The 14,484-nt window shown below is 44.6% G+C and overlaps 1 long non-coding RNA gene across 2 annotated transcripts in view; it reads left to right on the plus strand.

Moving 5' to 3' along the window:
* The window catches only part of LOC137373019 (uncharacterized), a 241,285-nt gene that overhangs the window by 189,318 nt on the left and 37,483 nt on the right, over window positions 1-14,484 (plus strand). The window lies entirely within an intron of this gene.

Below are 14,484 nucleotides of genomic sequence, written 5' to 3' on the forward strand. Positions count from 1 at the left end.
ATCGACTGGAGCGTGAAGCTTCAAAATGGCAACACTCATGTCAAATCAGCATGGCAGGCTGATTACTGTCATGATGTGCCTGCTCTGCATGCTTCAGTGGACATTAAATGCGTGCGCGCTAACACCTTTAACCATACGAACATACGAACACAGGAATTAGGAGCAGGAGTAGGCCACTCAGCCCCTTGAGTCTGCTCCACCGTTCAATAAGATCATGGCTGATCTGATTGTAAGCTCAACTCCACATTCCCGCCTACCCCTGATAACCTTTCACCCCTTTGCTTATCAAGAATCTATCTACCTCTGCCTTAAAAATATTCAAAGACTCTGCTTCCACCGCCTTTTTAGGAAGAGAATTCCAAACACTCACGATCCTATGAGAGAAAAAAGTTCTCCTCATCTCTGTCTTAATGGGAGACCCCTTATTTTTAAACAGTGATGCCTAGTTCTAGATTCGCCCACAAGAGGAAACATGCTTTCCCAGTCAAGACCCCTCAGGATCTTATATGTTTCAATCAAGTCGCCTCTTGCTCTTTTAAACTCCAGCGAATACAAGCCTAGCCTGTCCAACCTGTCCTCATAAGACAAGCCGCCCATTGTAGGTATTAGTCTAGTAAACCTTCTCTGAACTGCTTCCAATGCATTTACATCCTTCCTTAAATAAGGAGACTAATACTGTACACAGTACTCCAGATGTGCTCTCACAAATGCCCTGTATAACTGAAACATAACCTCCCTATTTTTGTATTCAATTCCTCTCGCAATAAACGATAACATTCTATTAACTTTCCTAATTACTTGCTGTACCTGCATATTAACCTTTTGCAATTCATGCACTAGGACACCCAAATCCCTCTGCATCTCAGAGCTCTGCAATCTCACCATTGAGATAATATGCTTCTTTTTTATTCTTCCTGCCAAAATGGACAATTTCACATTTTCCCACATTATAGTCCATTTGCCAGATCTTTGCCCACTCACTTAACCTATCTATATCCCTTTGTAGCCTCCTTATGTCCTCTTCACAAGTTACTTTCCTACCTATCTTTGTGTCATCAGCAAATTTAGCAACCATACCTTCGGTCCCTTCATCCAAGTCATGTATATAAATTGTAAAAAGTTGAGGCCCCAACACTGATCCCTGCAGCATACCACATTTTACATCTTGCCAGCCAAAAAATGACCCATTTATACCTAGTCTCTGTTACCTGTTAGCCAGGCAATCTTCTATCCATGCCAATATGTTACCCCCTACACCATGAGCTTTTATTTTCCGTAATAACCTTTGATGTGGCACCTTACCAAATGCTTTCTGGAAATCTAAGACCTCTACCACCTAGAAGGACAAGGCAGCAGATGCATGGAAACACTACCGGCAAGTTCCCCTTCAAGCCACGCACCATCCTGACTTTGAACTTTGTCTCTGTTCCTTCACTGTCGCTGGGTCAAGATCCTGGAACTCCATTCCTACAGCACTGTTGGTGTACCTACACCCCAAGGACTGCAGTAGTTCAAGAAGGCAGCTCACCACTACCTTCTCAAGGGCAATTAGTGATGGGCAATAAATGCTGGCCTGGCCAGTGATGCCCACATCCCCTGAACGAATTTTTAAAAAGTACATCCACTGGTTCCCCTTTATCCACAAGTTACTTTTTCAAAGAACTCCAATAAATTGGTTAAATATGATTTCCCTTTCACAAAATCATGTTGTCTCTGGCTGATTACCTTGAATTGTTCTAAGTGCCCTGCGATAATGTCTTTAATAATAGCTTCTAACATTTTCCCTATGACAGATGTTAAGCTAACTGCTTTCTGTCTCCCCCACCTTTTGAATAAAGGAGTTGCATTTGCTTTTTTCCAATTTAATGGATCTAGGGAACTTTGGAAAACTAAAACCAATGCATCAACTACCTCACTAGCCACTTCTTTGAAGACCCTAGGATGAAGTCCATCAGGACCCGGGGATTTGTCAGCCCACAGCTCCAACAATTTGCTCGGTACCAAGATGGCATCCGGCACGCTTCATATCAGAAATGTGCGCACACACGGATGCTATTTTGGAACTCGAAGGGGACATGTCGCACCCAAAAAATGTGCAGTAGCAAGCCCAACTCACCCCCGATATGATCATTGTGCCCAGGGTGATGGTCCATTATCATCCAAATAACAGAGCAGTTTACCAGGAGCGAAAGAGTCTGTGATCGCCTGTCATCATTAAAGTCAAGAGTTATGAATTTGCTTTGTGGCAACTATCCTGGAAAATTGTTTTTGACTTTTGGGTCTTTTATTCTTCATTTTTGCTGTTTATGAATTTGACATTTTGGAGTTCTTGAATTTCAGAAATGCCTTTGGAGTTTATTGAATTACATAATTTAGGGCGGCACAGTGGCGCAGTGGTTAGCACCGCAGCCTCACAGCTCCAGGGACCCGGGTTCGATTCCAGGTACTGCCTGTGTGGAGTTTGCAAGTTCTCCCTGTGTCTGCGTGGGTTTTCTCCAGGTGCTCCGGTTTCCTCCCACAAGCCAAAAGACTTGCAGGTTGATAGGTAAATTGGCCATTATAAATTGTCACTAGTGTAGATAGGTAGGTGGTAGGGAAATATAGGGACAGGTGGGGATGTTTGGTAGGAATATGGGATTAGTGTAGGATTAGTATAAATGGGTGGTTGATGTTCGGCACAGACTCGGTGGGCCGAAGGGCCTGTTTCAGTGCTGTATCTCTAATCTAAAATAACATTTACAGCACAGAAACAGGCCATTCTGACCAACCAGTCTACCTTAGTGTTTATGCTCCACACGAGTCTCCATCCAGCCTCACTGACAGTGCCTTTCAACCAGGACTTATTTCTATCTTTAGGTTCTGTTCTTGTGGCTTGTGGTATTGGAAATAAACAACAACAACTTATATAGTGCCTTTAACAAAATAAATCATCCCAAGGTGCTTCACAGTAGCATTATAAAACAAAGTATGACACCAAGCCACAAAATGAGGTATTAGGTCAGAAATCTGAAAGCTTGGTCAAAGAGGTCGGTTTCAAGGAGTGTCTTAAAGGAGGAAGGTGAGGTGGAGAGGCAGAGAGGTATAGGGAGGGTATTCCAGAGCTTAGGGCCTAGACAACTGAAGGCGCAGCCACCAATGGTGGAGTGACTAAAATCAGCGATGTGCAAGAGGCCAGAATTAGAGGAGTGCAGATATCTCAGAGGATTGTTGGGCTGGAGGAGATTACAGAAACAGGGCAGGGTGAGGCTATGTAGGAATTTGAAAACAAGGGTGAGAATTTTAAAATCAAGATGTTTCTTGACCAGGAGCCAATGTAGGTCAGTGAGAACAGGGGTGATGGGGAGTAGGACTTGATGCGAGTTTAAACATGGGCAGCAGAGCTTTGGCTGACATCAAGTTTATGGAGAGTAGAATGTGGGAGGCCAGCCAGAAGTGTGTTAGAATAGTCAAGTCTAGAGGTAACAATGGCATAAATGAAGGTTTCAGCAGCAGATGAGCTGAGACAGGGGCGAAGTCAGGCGATATTACGGAGGTGGAAATAGGCCGTGATGGCATGAATGGTGATGGCATGAATATGAGCTGGGAAGCTCATCTCAGAATCAAATGTGACACCAAGGTTGCAAGCAGACTGGCTTAATCTCACACTGTTGCCAGGGAGAGGGATGGACTCAGTGGTAAGGAAAGGAGTTTGCAGTGGGGACCAAAAACAATGGCTTCAGTCTTCCCAATATTTAATTGGAGGATGTTTCTGCTCATCCAGTACTGGATGTTGGATAAGCAGTCTGATAATTTAGCAACAGTGGAGGAATCGAGAGAGGTGATGGTGAGGTAGAGCTGGCTGTCATCAGCATACATCTGAAAACTAACACCGTGCTTTTGGATAATGTCACTGAGGGCCAGCCTGTAGATGAGAAATAGGAATAAAATTAAAATTATGCATTCTGGCAAGGTGTGAATGTGGTATTTAATATTTCACACTTGCCTGACACTTGAGGGAATGACAAACACCAAGGCAAATGGTTCTGCACTCCAAACAATATTGCCCTGTGGTCTTTTCATTTCAGAGCACATTTTGCCAAATGCCCTATTGGTGCTAATTCATTTTAGGAGATGGGATGGGTCAGTGAAATGGCAGTTTTGCAATTCGTATAACAGATTTTAACAACTTAACATCCTTTATAATTTTTTAAATTATCACATGTACCCCTCACATAAAATTAATAATAATGTTAAAATGTAAATTGGAGAAATTATCAAATCCTATAACATTTTAATTTACAGCTTTCTTAATCTTGTTATAGTTTTATTTTGAGCAGTTGCATTTTTACCTGAAAAGATTAAAGTTGGATCAAATCCTTTCATAGTAGGTCTTTGTATTTCACTACTTGAAAACTCCTGCTAGTACCTCTTTATATCGTAATCATTGTCAGATAGTCAACATGAATCATGGTTTAGTATAATGAAAGCTCTACACTTCTAAATACTGATGTGTTTTTGCATTGGTGGTTTCTTTTTACCAAGGCAAGCAGGTTTCTTGAACTATTCTTCACAACAACAACTTGCAATTATATGGTGCCTTTACCAACAACAGCTTGCAGTTATATAGCACCTTTAATGCAGTAAGACATCCCATGGTGCTTCACAGGAATGAATGTCAAAAGAATTTGACGTCGAGCCACATATGAAGATTTTAGGATAGATGACCAAAACTTGGTCAAAGTGGTAGGTTTTAAGGAGCAGCTTCTCAGAAAGTGAGGTTTAGGGAAGGAATTCCAGAGCTGACAGCCTAGGTAGCTGAAAGACCAGTCTCCGATGATAGAGCAATGAAAATTGAGGATGTGCAAGAGGTCAAAATTACTTTAATAATGGGAAATGACCACTGTTGGATTTTAATTAATGATAGGCTGGCACTATTCTCATATCAGAAACAGGGAACTTAGAGAAACAGGCTCAATGCAATATCCATGCAGCTTTATATGTATTCTTACAACAAACTTCTAAATCCAGTAAATTGGCACTGATGTATACTAGATCAGAACTGACCAATCTACTCAACATTTGAATACTAGTGATGACACTATAAGGACATACCAACAAAGTGAGAAAATGTTCGCACCAGATCTTGCCAATACGCTCTTAAAGTGCATCAAACAGTAAGCTTGCAATTAGTTTTATATAAGGAATGCTAACTTCATCATAAAGATTTCATCTGGCTGAAAGTCTGAAAAAGCTCAGAGAAATGGCTGGAAAATGGGTTTTCATTGTCATACTGCAATAACATTTGATAATATTCTGCTTTAATTATTAGAATCTCTAAAGGCAGTTTTGAGAGTTTCACTACTTGAGTAACAAAGGATAATTCCATTCAGTTGGAGCAATATTGGGACCAGTATTGAGAATAAGGATGGAGCACAATGGTGAGCCTGGACATTATACTGAGGCGACAATACCATATGAACATTGAATGATATGATATTCTTCTCTCCACTATTTTAGTGAAGCGTTAACCCATTTGAAACAAATCGATTTATGCCTCCTTTAAAATAGCGGAGTAAGTAAAAGGATATGAACAAGTTAATTGTTTGTGCAATAATGGGTCAGATTTTGCTGTAGCATCTGCCATTAGTTCGGTTTGCCCCTGCACCCTTCAGCTCAAAATATGTTTGCCCACAAAGTTGCTGAAAGTATGAGCTAATAATATTGCAGTGAGGGAAACAGTGCATCTGGGAACAGGACAAGCAACAGGGTATCTCCTTAACCAATGAGATTGCAAAATGTTTTCTAAGTTGTACTCCTTCGAAACCCCAAACATGTAGGATGCAAGTTATATTATTCACATATGAATCAAATCGAAAAAGAAAAACAAAAGAGTACTTTTGCCAAGAAAGGATTTCAGGCGATGAATTATAGAAAACCCCTCTTCTACTCTTGAGGCGTTTGGAGGAAGCAATAACTATAGCGATCCCAAGGTTTAAAGTATTAATTTAAGGATCATGCAAATATAAATGACATTTTAACCATTTTGCAAAGTCCATAGGGGCATAGCTAAAATGCTCCAAATACTGTCACACACTTTCAGTCTCTGTACAAAGTATTTTGAAGACATTTGAAATGTTACAGTATAAATTTGACCTTTGTAAAACAATGAAGTTTGCAAATTCTGGCACAATCTCACAACTAGAATCAACGATGTTTCATTGTTCGGACATTGGGTCACTTTTTAGTTAATAACGAAACTAATTAAAGCAGTTTGAAGAATCGGCACAATCAATACTTACAAAATCTTCTCTCGCCTTGCACCCAACTTGTTTGGAAACAGTACTGTTCTTACCTGGGGCGAACCTGATGCTGCTGGCATGTTTATCTGTCCCTTCATTAAGAGTGACATCTTTCCACTTTAACCCTTCCACGTGCCTAATGACAATAGATTTCCGTGACATCACTAATTTATGTGAAATGTAAGCCAACCTCAGATGTTAGGATGGGAGGGATTTGGTGGGAAAGAAGGACTGTGGTGGGATTGGCTGATAAAAACCACTCTGGAAAGCAATTCAGCATCCAATGAAGTGGCATTGGTGTGCATGATACCTCAGAAAGGAAGTGCGCTGATTTAGGTTAAAGGTTAATGCCTTTCCCTAAATAACACAGGGTGTAGTTTAATTTGGAAACACTGCTGTATATGCTATGAAAATCAACAGTTTCCCAGTAAACAGAATGCAAATGTTCAGTGGTATTCTTAATCAATTCAGCTTCAAGGAGACACGGTTAAATGCTTCAGAAAACATTTTGATTTTTCAGCTACAGAATTGCATATGAAAATAATGTTTCTGTTTGGACTCAAGACCGACATCACCTTGGTCCAATCCATTTGCAACTCAAATCAGTGAATTTGCGTAAAAGGTTCCGAAGAAGGGTCACTGACCCGAAACGTTAACTCTGCTTCTCTTTCCACAGATGCTGCCAGACCTGCTGAGTGGTTCCAGCATTTCTTGTTTTTATTTCAGATTTCCAGCATCCGCAGTAGTCTGCTTTTAATTTGAGTAAATATGGCTTCGCTAATCAAGTAAACAATGGAACAACATCAGATGCTGAAATATTAAACTCATTGCACTAAAATTATATGTGAACCAGCTTTGACACAACTAAATAGCATTAAGAGATACTTTAATAGTATCTGGGTATATTAGTAAGCTTCTGGAAAGTTTGGGAGGAGTTTGGCTTCTTTTGATTAAAAATATAGAACAGCCTGTTACAAATTTTGTAGGAATCTGATACATAATTGTAGCAAGCTATAAAGATGCTTTAAGGCAACCAGAGTCTGTAAAACAGTAGTTAACTTGCCAGATCTAAGAGTATTCAGTACCACTGTATGCAGGATGTAGGTGGAGAAAACTGAGATCCTTGCAATAGTTTACGGGCATAGTCCTTTCACAAGTTGCAGATGGAGGAGATGCAATAAATAGTTGTAATAGAATATTCATAGACCATGTGTGGAGTCATGGCACAAATTGGAGGTCACAGAGTGTTCACAGAAAAAGTCTGAGGTCATGTCATATTTTTGAGACAAAGGCTGAAAAATTTGGCCCTGAAGCGCCCGTTGATTTGGTGCTACAGGTGCTGTTTTGGTACCAAAATGACATCCGTGCTTCATGCTCACACTCCTGGCTCAGCCTGCACCAGACGCCATTTTGGTGAGACCGCCTGCGCGGGCATTAAGAGCATGCGCTGGAAGAATGCAGAGTAGCCAGATTGTGCTGTCAGTCAGTCTATAACACTAATTTGATGCCAGAGGTGCCATTTTTGACCCTGTTGCCCTCTCATAACCTCACACAGTTGGTGTTTCATCTTTATGTTGTTTCTGGTTCCCAGATGTTGGAAAGAATCACATTTTAATCTTGGAAAAGGCTCGAGTCAGTATGGTTTATTACAGCACCATGATTTGTACTGTAGAACCTGATTCCACTGGTTCTTGTGTTACACATAACATGACTCCCCAGTGCAGCCGTGAATGTGACCCCCTACTGGAATACTTACACATAACAACTAGTTCCTAGCTAATTAGTTCCTAACACTTTACAGATAGTATAACAATATATACATATATAAGAGTTGGACATGTGTTCAGCAGCATGAGGGCCCCCTCTCCCCACCACCACTGCTATTTAAAGGCATCATCAGCTATTTTCAGTTTAGTTTCTGATTGACATTTACTGGCTCTGTCTGAGTTTGTAGAGGTGCTGTGAATCTTCTACTGCTGTTCAAAATTGAAGTCGACAGGGATTGGTGAAGGCATTGGTTCTCAATTCAAGGGTTCTCCTCAGATCATTTGTTCCCAGATGTGTGTGGTGTAGTAAATGTCCTCCTTAGCCTGAAACACAGCAGGGAGATTCAGCAGAGGCAACACAGAGGTGAACAATGATATAAAAGCAAAATACTGCCGATGCTGGAAATCTGAAATAACAACAGAAAGTGCTGGAAATACTCAGCAGGTCTGACAACTCTGTTTCTCTCTCTGTAGATGCTAACGTTTCAGATCTGTGATAGAGGAGGACAAGCTGTTCACACAGAGAAGGGGATTTCTTTTAACTCAGCCTTAGCAAGGAGCTGTCTCCATTTTATGAAGGACGTGCTCACTGAAATCTGCCACCTGCAGCAGGCATAGCTGCAACCTCAGTGCAGGGCGAGGAGCTCACTCCAGTGGCTGTAAAGATGATCATGCCCATCAATTTCATCATGCCAGATCCTTTCAGACTGGAGCAGGCAACATCTATAATATCACCTCATTTGCCATCACTGTTGTGTAATGGAGGTGACTGTTGCTCTTTATGCCAGGAGAGGGGAGAACATTCATTCTCTCTGACCAGAGAGAAGCAGGCTGAGTGTGCACGTGGCTTTGCCAGGATAGTGGTCTTCCCCATGGTGCAGGATGCCACCGACTGTACATGCGTGGCTTTGCGGACAGCACATCTAAATGCAGAGATGTCCCACCACTACAAATGGTACCACTCCCTCAATATGCAGCTGGTGTGCAACCATACTCAGCACATCATGTAGGTGGATGCCTGGTATACTAGCAGCAGTCATGATGCCTAATTCTGTGCCTGTCCACTCTTCCATCAGTATTTGAGCCACTACGTCAAACCAGAAGGAGGCTGCTGGGCAACAAGGGCTATCTGCTGACACCTGGATCATGAGTCCACTGAGAAACCAACCACACGTGACCAAATGCATATGACAGTGATGCTGCCACCCGAAATACCATCGAGCAGACCACTGGAGTGCTGAAACAGCCCACCCATCCCAGGCTAATCAAGGCCCTTAAGTGGCTTGCCTTGGCTGGCGGGTGGCCCAGGCCCATGAAAAGCCGCCTGTTAAAAGTAGGTGGCTTTCCAATGTCCTGGGGGCAGGGGGGCCCTCCTGATCAGGTTCTCTGTGCCTGACGGAGGGCCGCCCCCAATGCCCCAACCACCCTCAACACTCAACACTCCCCCCTTTCCCCAATCTACCACCCTTGCCTCACTGGGGTCCCTCTAGTGGGTAGTGCTACCCTCTAGCACTACTTTACCCTTTAATGTACACAGAATGCCAGGATCTGAGCTGGTGGCTGTGAGTGTGAGATTGAGTGATGGTGTTTCATCATCATCAGTCTCTTGTGCCTCTTGGTCTTCACGCTCCCACACCACTGCTTGGCCAGGTATTGGGTATCTGATGCTTACACCGTCTGCAGCTTGTAAATTAGAAGAGATTTTGGGATGATGGGGAAGGGGTTTGTGAGAAAGTGGGTTAGGTAGGAACATACCATCAACTGCTATGGTTTCAGTCGTGGCACTGACCACAGCCTCAATCATGGCTGCTCCAATGATTGTCAACATCGTCTCCTCCACGGGGGTGAAGGTATGCAGCTGTGCCTGTCCCCAGCTGGTTAATTGATGCTCCCCCTGGTTATACACCACCTCGTCCTGCAAGAAAGAGGGAAGTGAGTCAGTGAGTGTGATGCAATGTGTTTCCGTAATGTGGCTGTCATAGTTGAATAGTTGCCAGTGGGTGAAAGCTGTGAGAAGTGGCTGTGAGGCTTGCAGCAGTGCTACATGTGTGAGAGCTGCTCATGGTACTCCAGGTGTGGTCTAAGCAGAGCTTTGTACAGCTGAAGCATGACTTCTACCCCCTTGCATTCCAGTCCTTTAGAATTCCATTAGCCTTTTAGATTATTTTCTGTTGTAGCCCTGAAATTGCACCTTTCTCTAGTTTCTCTCCTATCTCCCCTCATACCCTCTCTGAGTTCATCTTGTCCATGAGACCCATCTCCTGTTCCCTCGATCCTATTCCCACTAAACTGCTGACCACCCTATTTGCGCTCCTGGTTCCCATGTTAGCTGATATTGCTAATGGTTCTCTCTCTTCAGGTGTTGTCTGTCTCTACTTTAAATTTTCCACCATCACCCATCTCCTCAAAAAACCAACCTTTGAGCCCACTGTCCTTACAAACTACAGCTATGTCTCCAATCTCCCTTTCCTCTCCAAAGTCCTTGAACGTGCTCCCAAGTCTGTGCCCATCTTTCCTGGAACTCATGTTTGAGTCCCTCCAATCAGGTTTTTGCCCGCCAGAGTACTGAAATGGCTCTTATCAACGTCACAAATGACATCTTGTGTGACTGTGACAAAGGGAAAATGTCCCTCCCCATCCTTATGGACCTGTCTGCAGCCTTTGATATGGTTGACCACTACATCTTCCTCCAATGCTCTTATATAAGATGCTGAGGGGGCTTAACAGGGTAGATGCTAACAGGATGCTCCCCCTCTGGGGGAATCTATAACTAGGGGGCACAGTTTCAGAACAAGCGATCTCCACTTAAGACGGAGATAAGGAGGAATTTCTTCTCTGAGGTTTGTTAACCTTTGGAATTCTTTTCCCCAGACAGCAGTGGAGGCTGGATCTTTGAATATAATTCAAGGCTGAGTTAGATAAATCTTTGATCTACAAGAGAGTCAAGGGTTATGGGGGTGAGGGGTGGGGGAAGGCGGGGGACTAGAGTTAATGCCATCAGCAGATCAGCCATGATCTTACTGAATGGCCCACTCCTGCTCCTATTTCTTTCCGTGTATGTTATTTGTGCACCGTTGTTCAGCTGGGTGGAACTGCACTTGCTTGGTTCTATTCTTATCTATCGAATGCAGCCAGAGTATCATTTGCAATGGCTTCTCTTATTGCTCCCTCACTGTTAACTCTTGGTCCCTCAGGGATCTACCCTTCACACACTCCTATTTCTCATCTATATGCTGCTCCTCAATGGGTAGCCCTTGTCCCCGATAATCCATCCCTGAAGGTGAGGAGGGGGCCTGAAGAGCTGTGGCACCTGGGGACTGTCGAGGATGTAAACATCATGGTTTTTTAAAATTCATTCATGGGATGTGGCCAGGCCAGCATTTATTGCCCATCACAAATTGCCCTTGAGAAGGTGGTGGTGAGCTGCCTTCTTGAACTGCTGCAGTCCATGTGGGGTAGGTACACCCACAGTACTGTTAGGAAGGGAGTTCCAGGATTTTGACACAGCGACAGTGAAGGAACGGCGATATAGTTCCAAGTCAGGATGGTGTGTGACTGGAAGGGGAACTTGCAGGTGGTGGTGTTCCCATGCATTTGCTGCCCTTGTCCTTCTAGTTGATAGAGGTCGCGGGTTTGGAAAGTGCTGTCTAAGGAGACTTGATGCCTTGCTGCAGTGCATCTTGTAGATGGTACACACTGCTGCCACTGTGCGTCAGTGGTGGAGGGAGTGAATGTTTGTAGATGGGGTGCCAATCAAGCAGGCTGCTTTGTCCTGGATGGTGTCGAGCTTCTTGAGTATTGTTGGAGCTGCACCCATCCAGGCAAGTGGAGAGTATTCCATCACACTCCTGACTTGTGCTTTGTAGATGGTGGACACGCTTTGGGGAGTCAGGAGTTACTCGCCGCAGGATTCCTAGCCTCTGACCTGCTCTTGTCACCACGGTATTTATATGGCTACTCCTGTTCAGTTTCTGGTCAATGGTAGCCCCTAGGATGTTAAAAGTGGGGGATTCAGCGATGGTAATGCCATTGAATGTCAAGGGAAGATGGCTAGATTCTCTCTTGTTGGAGATGGTCATTGCCTGGCACTTGTGTGACACGAATGTTACTTGCCACTTATCAGCCCAAGCCTGGATATTGTCCAAGTCTTGCTGCATTTCTACACGGACTGCTTCAGTATCTGAGAGTCACGAATGGTGCTGAACATTGTGCAATCATCAGCGAACATCCCCACTTCTGGCCTTATGATTGAAGGAAGGTCATTGATGGAGCAGCTGAAGATGGTTGGGTCTAGGACACTACACTGAGGAACTCCTGCAGTGATGTCCTGGAGCTCAGATGATTGACCTCCAACAACCACAACCATCGCCCTTTGCGCTAGGTATGACTCGAACGAGCAGAAAGTTTTCCCCCTGATTCCCATTGACTCCAGTTTTGCTAGGGCTCCTTGATGCCATACTCGATCAAATGCTGCCTTGATATCAAGGGCAGTCACTCTCACCTCACCTCTTGAGTTCAGCTCTTTTGTCCATGTTTGAACCAAGGCTGTAATGAGGTCAGAAGCTGAGTGGCCCTGGCCGAACCCAAACTGAGCATCACTGAGCAGGTTATTGCTAAGCAAGTGCCGCTTGATGGCACTGTTGATGACACCTTCCATCATTTTACTAATGATTGAGAGTAGACTGATGGGGCGGTAATTGGTTGGGTTGGACTTGTCCTGCTTTTTGTGGTCAGGACATACCTGGGCAATTTTCCACATTGCAGGGTAGATGCCAGTGTTGTAGCTGTACTGGAACAGCTTGGCTAGGGGCACAGAAAGTTCTGGAGCACAAATCTTCAGTACTATTGCCGGAATATTGTCAGGGTCCATAGCCTTTGCAGTATCCAGTGCCTTCAGTCGATTCTTGATATCACGCGGAGTGAATCAAATTGGCTGAAGTCTGGCATCTGTGATGCTGGGGACTTCAGGAGGAGGCCGAGATGGATCATCAACTTGGCACTTCTGGCTGAAGATTGTTGCAACTGCTTCAGCCTTATCTTTTGCACTGGTGTGCTGGGCTCCCCCATCATTGAGGATGGGGATATTTGTGCAGCCACCTCCTCCAGTTAGTTGTTTAATTGTCCACCACCATTCACGACTGGATGTGGCAGAACTGCAGAGCTTAGATCTGACCCTTTGGTTATAGGATCGCTTAGCTCTAGACGCCTCATTTTGAGGTATGGCTGATGCTGCTCCTGGCATGCTCTCCTGCACTCATTGAACCAGGGTTGGTCTCCTGGCTTGATGGTAATGGTAGAGTGGGGGATATGCCGGGCCATGAGGTTACAGATTGTGGTTGAGTACAATTCTGCTGCTGCTGAAGGCCCACAGTGCCTCATGGATGCCCAGTTTTGCATTGCTAGATCTGTTCGAAATCTATCCCACTTAGCACGGTGGTAGTGCCACACAACACGAAGGAGGGTATCCTCAATGTGAAGGCGGGAATTCGTCTCCACAACAGCTGTGCGTTGGTCACTCCTACAAATACTGTCATGGACAGATGCATCTGCGGCAGGCAGATTGGTGAGCACGAGGTCAAGTATGTTTTCCCCTCTTGTTGGTTCCCTCACCACCTGCCGCATACCCAGTCTAGCAGATTTGTCCTTTAGGACTCGGCCAGCTCGGTCAGTGGTGGTGCTACCAAGCCACTCTTGGTGATGGACATTGAAGTCCCCCACCCAGAGTACATTCTGTGCCCTTGCCACCCTCAGTGCTTCTTCCAAGTGCCGTTCAACATGGAGGAGTACTGACTCATCAGCTGAGGGAGGGCAGTAGGTGGTAATCAGCAGGAGATTTCCTTGTCCATGTTTGACCTGATGCCATGAGACTTCATGGGGTCCGGAGTCGATGTTGAGGACTTTCAAGGCAGCTCCCTCCCTACTGTATACCACTGTGCTGCCACCTCTGCTGGGTCTGTCCTGCCGGTGGGCCAGGACATACCCGGGGATGGTGATGGCGGTGTCTGGGGCATTGTCTATAAGGTATGATTCCGTGAGTATGACTACCTCAGGCTGTTGGTTGACTAGTCTGTGGGACAGCTCTCCCAACTTTGGCACAAGCCCCCAGATGTTAGTAAGGAGGAGTTTGCAGGGTCGACAGGGCTGGGCTTGCCGTTGTCGTTTCCGGTGCCTAGGTCGATGCCAGGTGGTCCGTCCGGTTTCATTCCTTTTTATTGACTTCGTAGCGGTTAGATACAACTGAGTGGCTTGCTAGGCCATTTCAGAGGGCATGTAAGAGTCAACCACATTGCTGTGGGACTGGAGTCGCATGGAGGCCAGACCAGGTAAGGACAGCAGATTTCCTTCCCTAAAGGGCATTAGTGCTTCCTGGAAAGCGGGCACACACCTGCAGGAAACACTTTCACAGACCAGTTTATTGAATGGAAGTCTTTCCTGTTGAT

Source organism: Heterodontus francisci, chromosome 8 (assembly GCF_036365525.1).
Source record: "Heterodontus francisci isolate sHetFra1 chromosome 8, sHetFra1.hap1, whole genome shotgun sequence".
NCBI lineage: Eukaryota > Metazoa > Chordata > Chondrichthyes > Heterodontiformes > Heterodontidae > Heterodontus > Heterodontus francisci.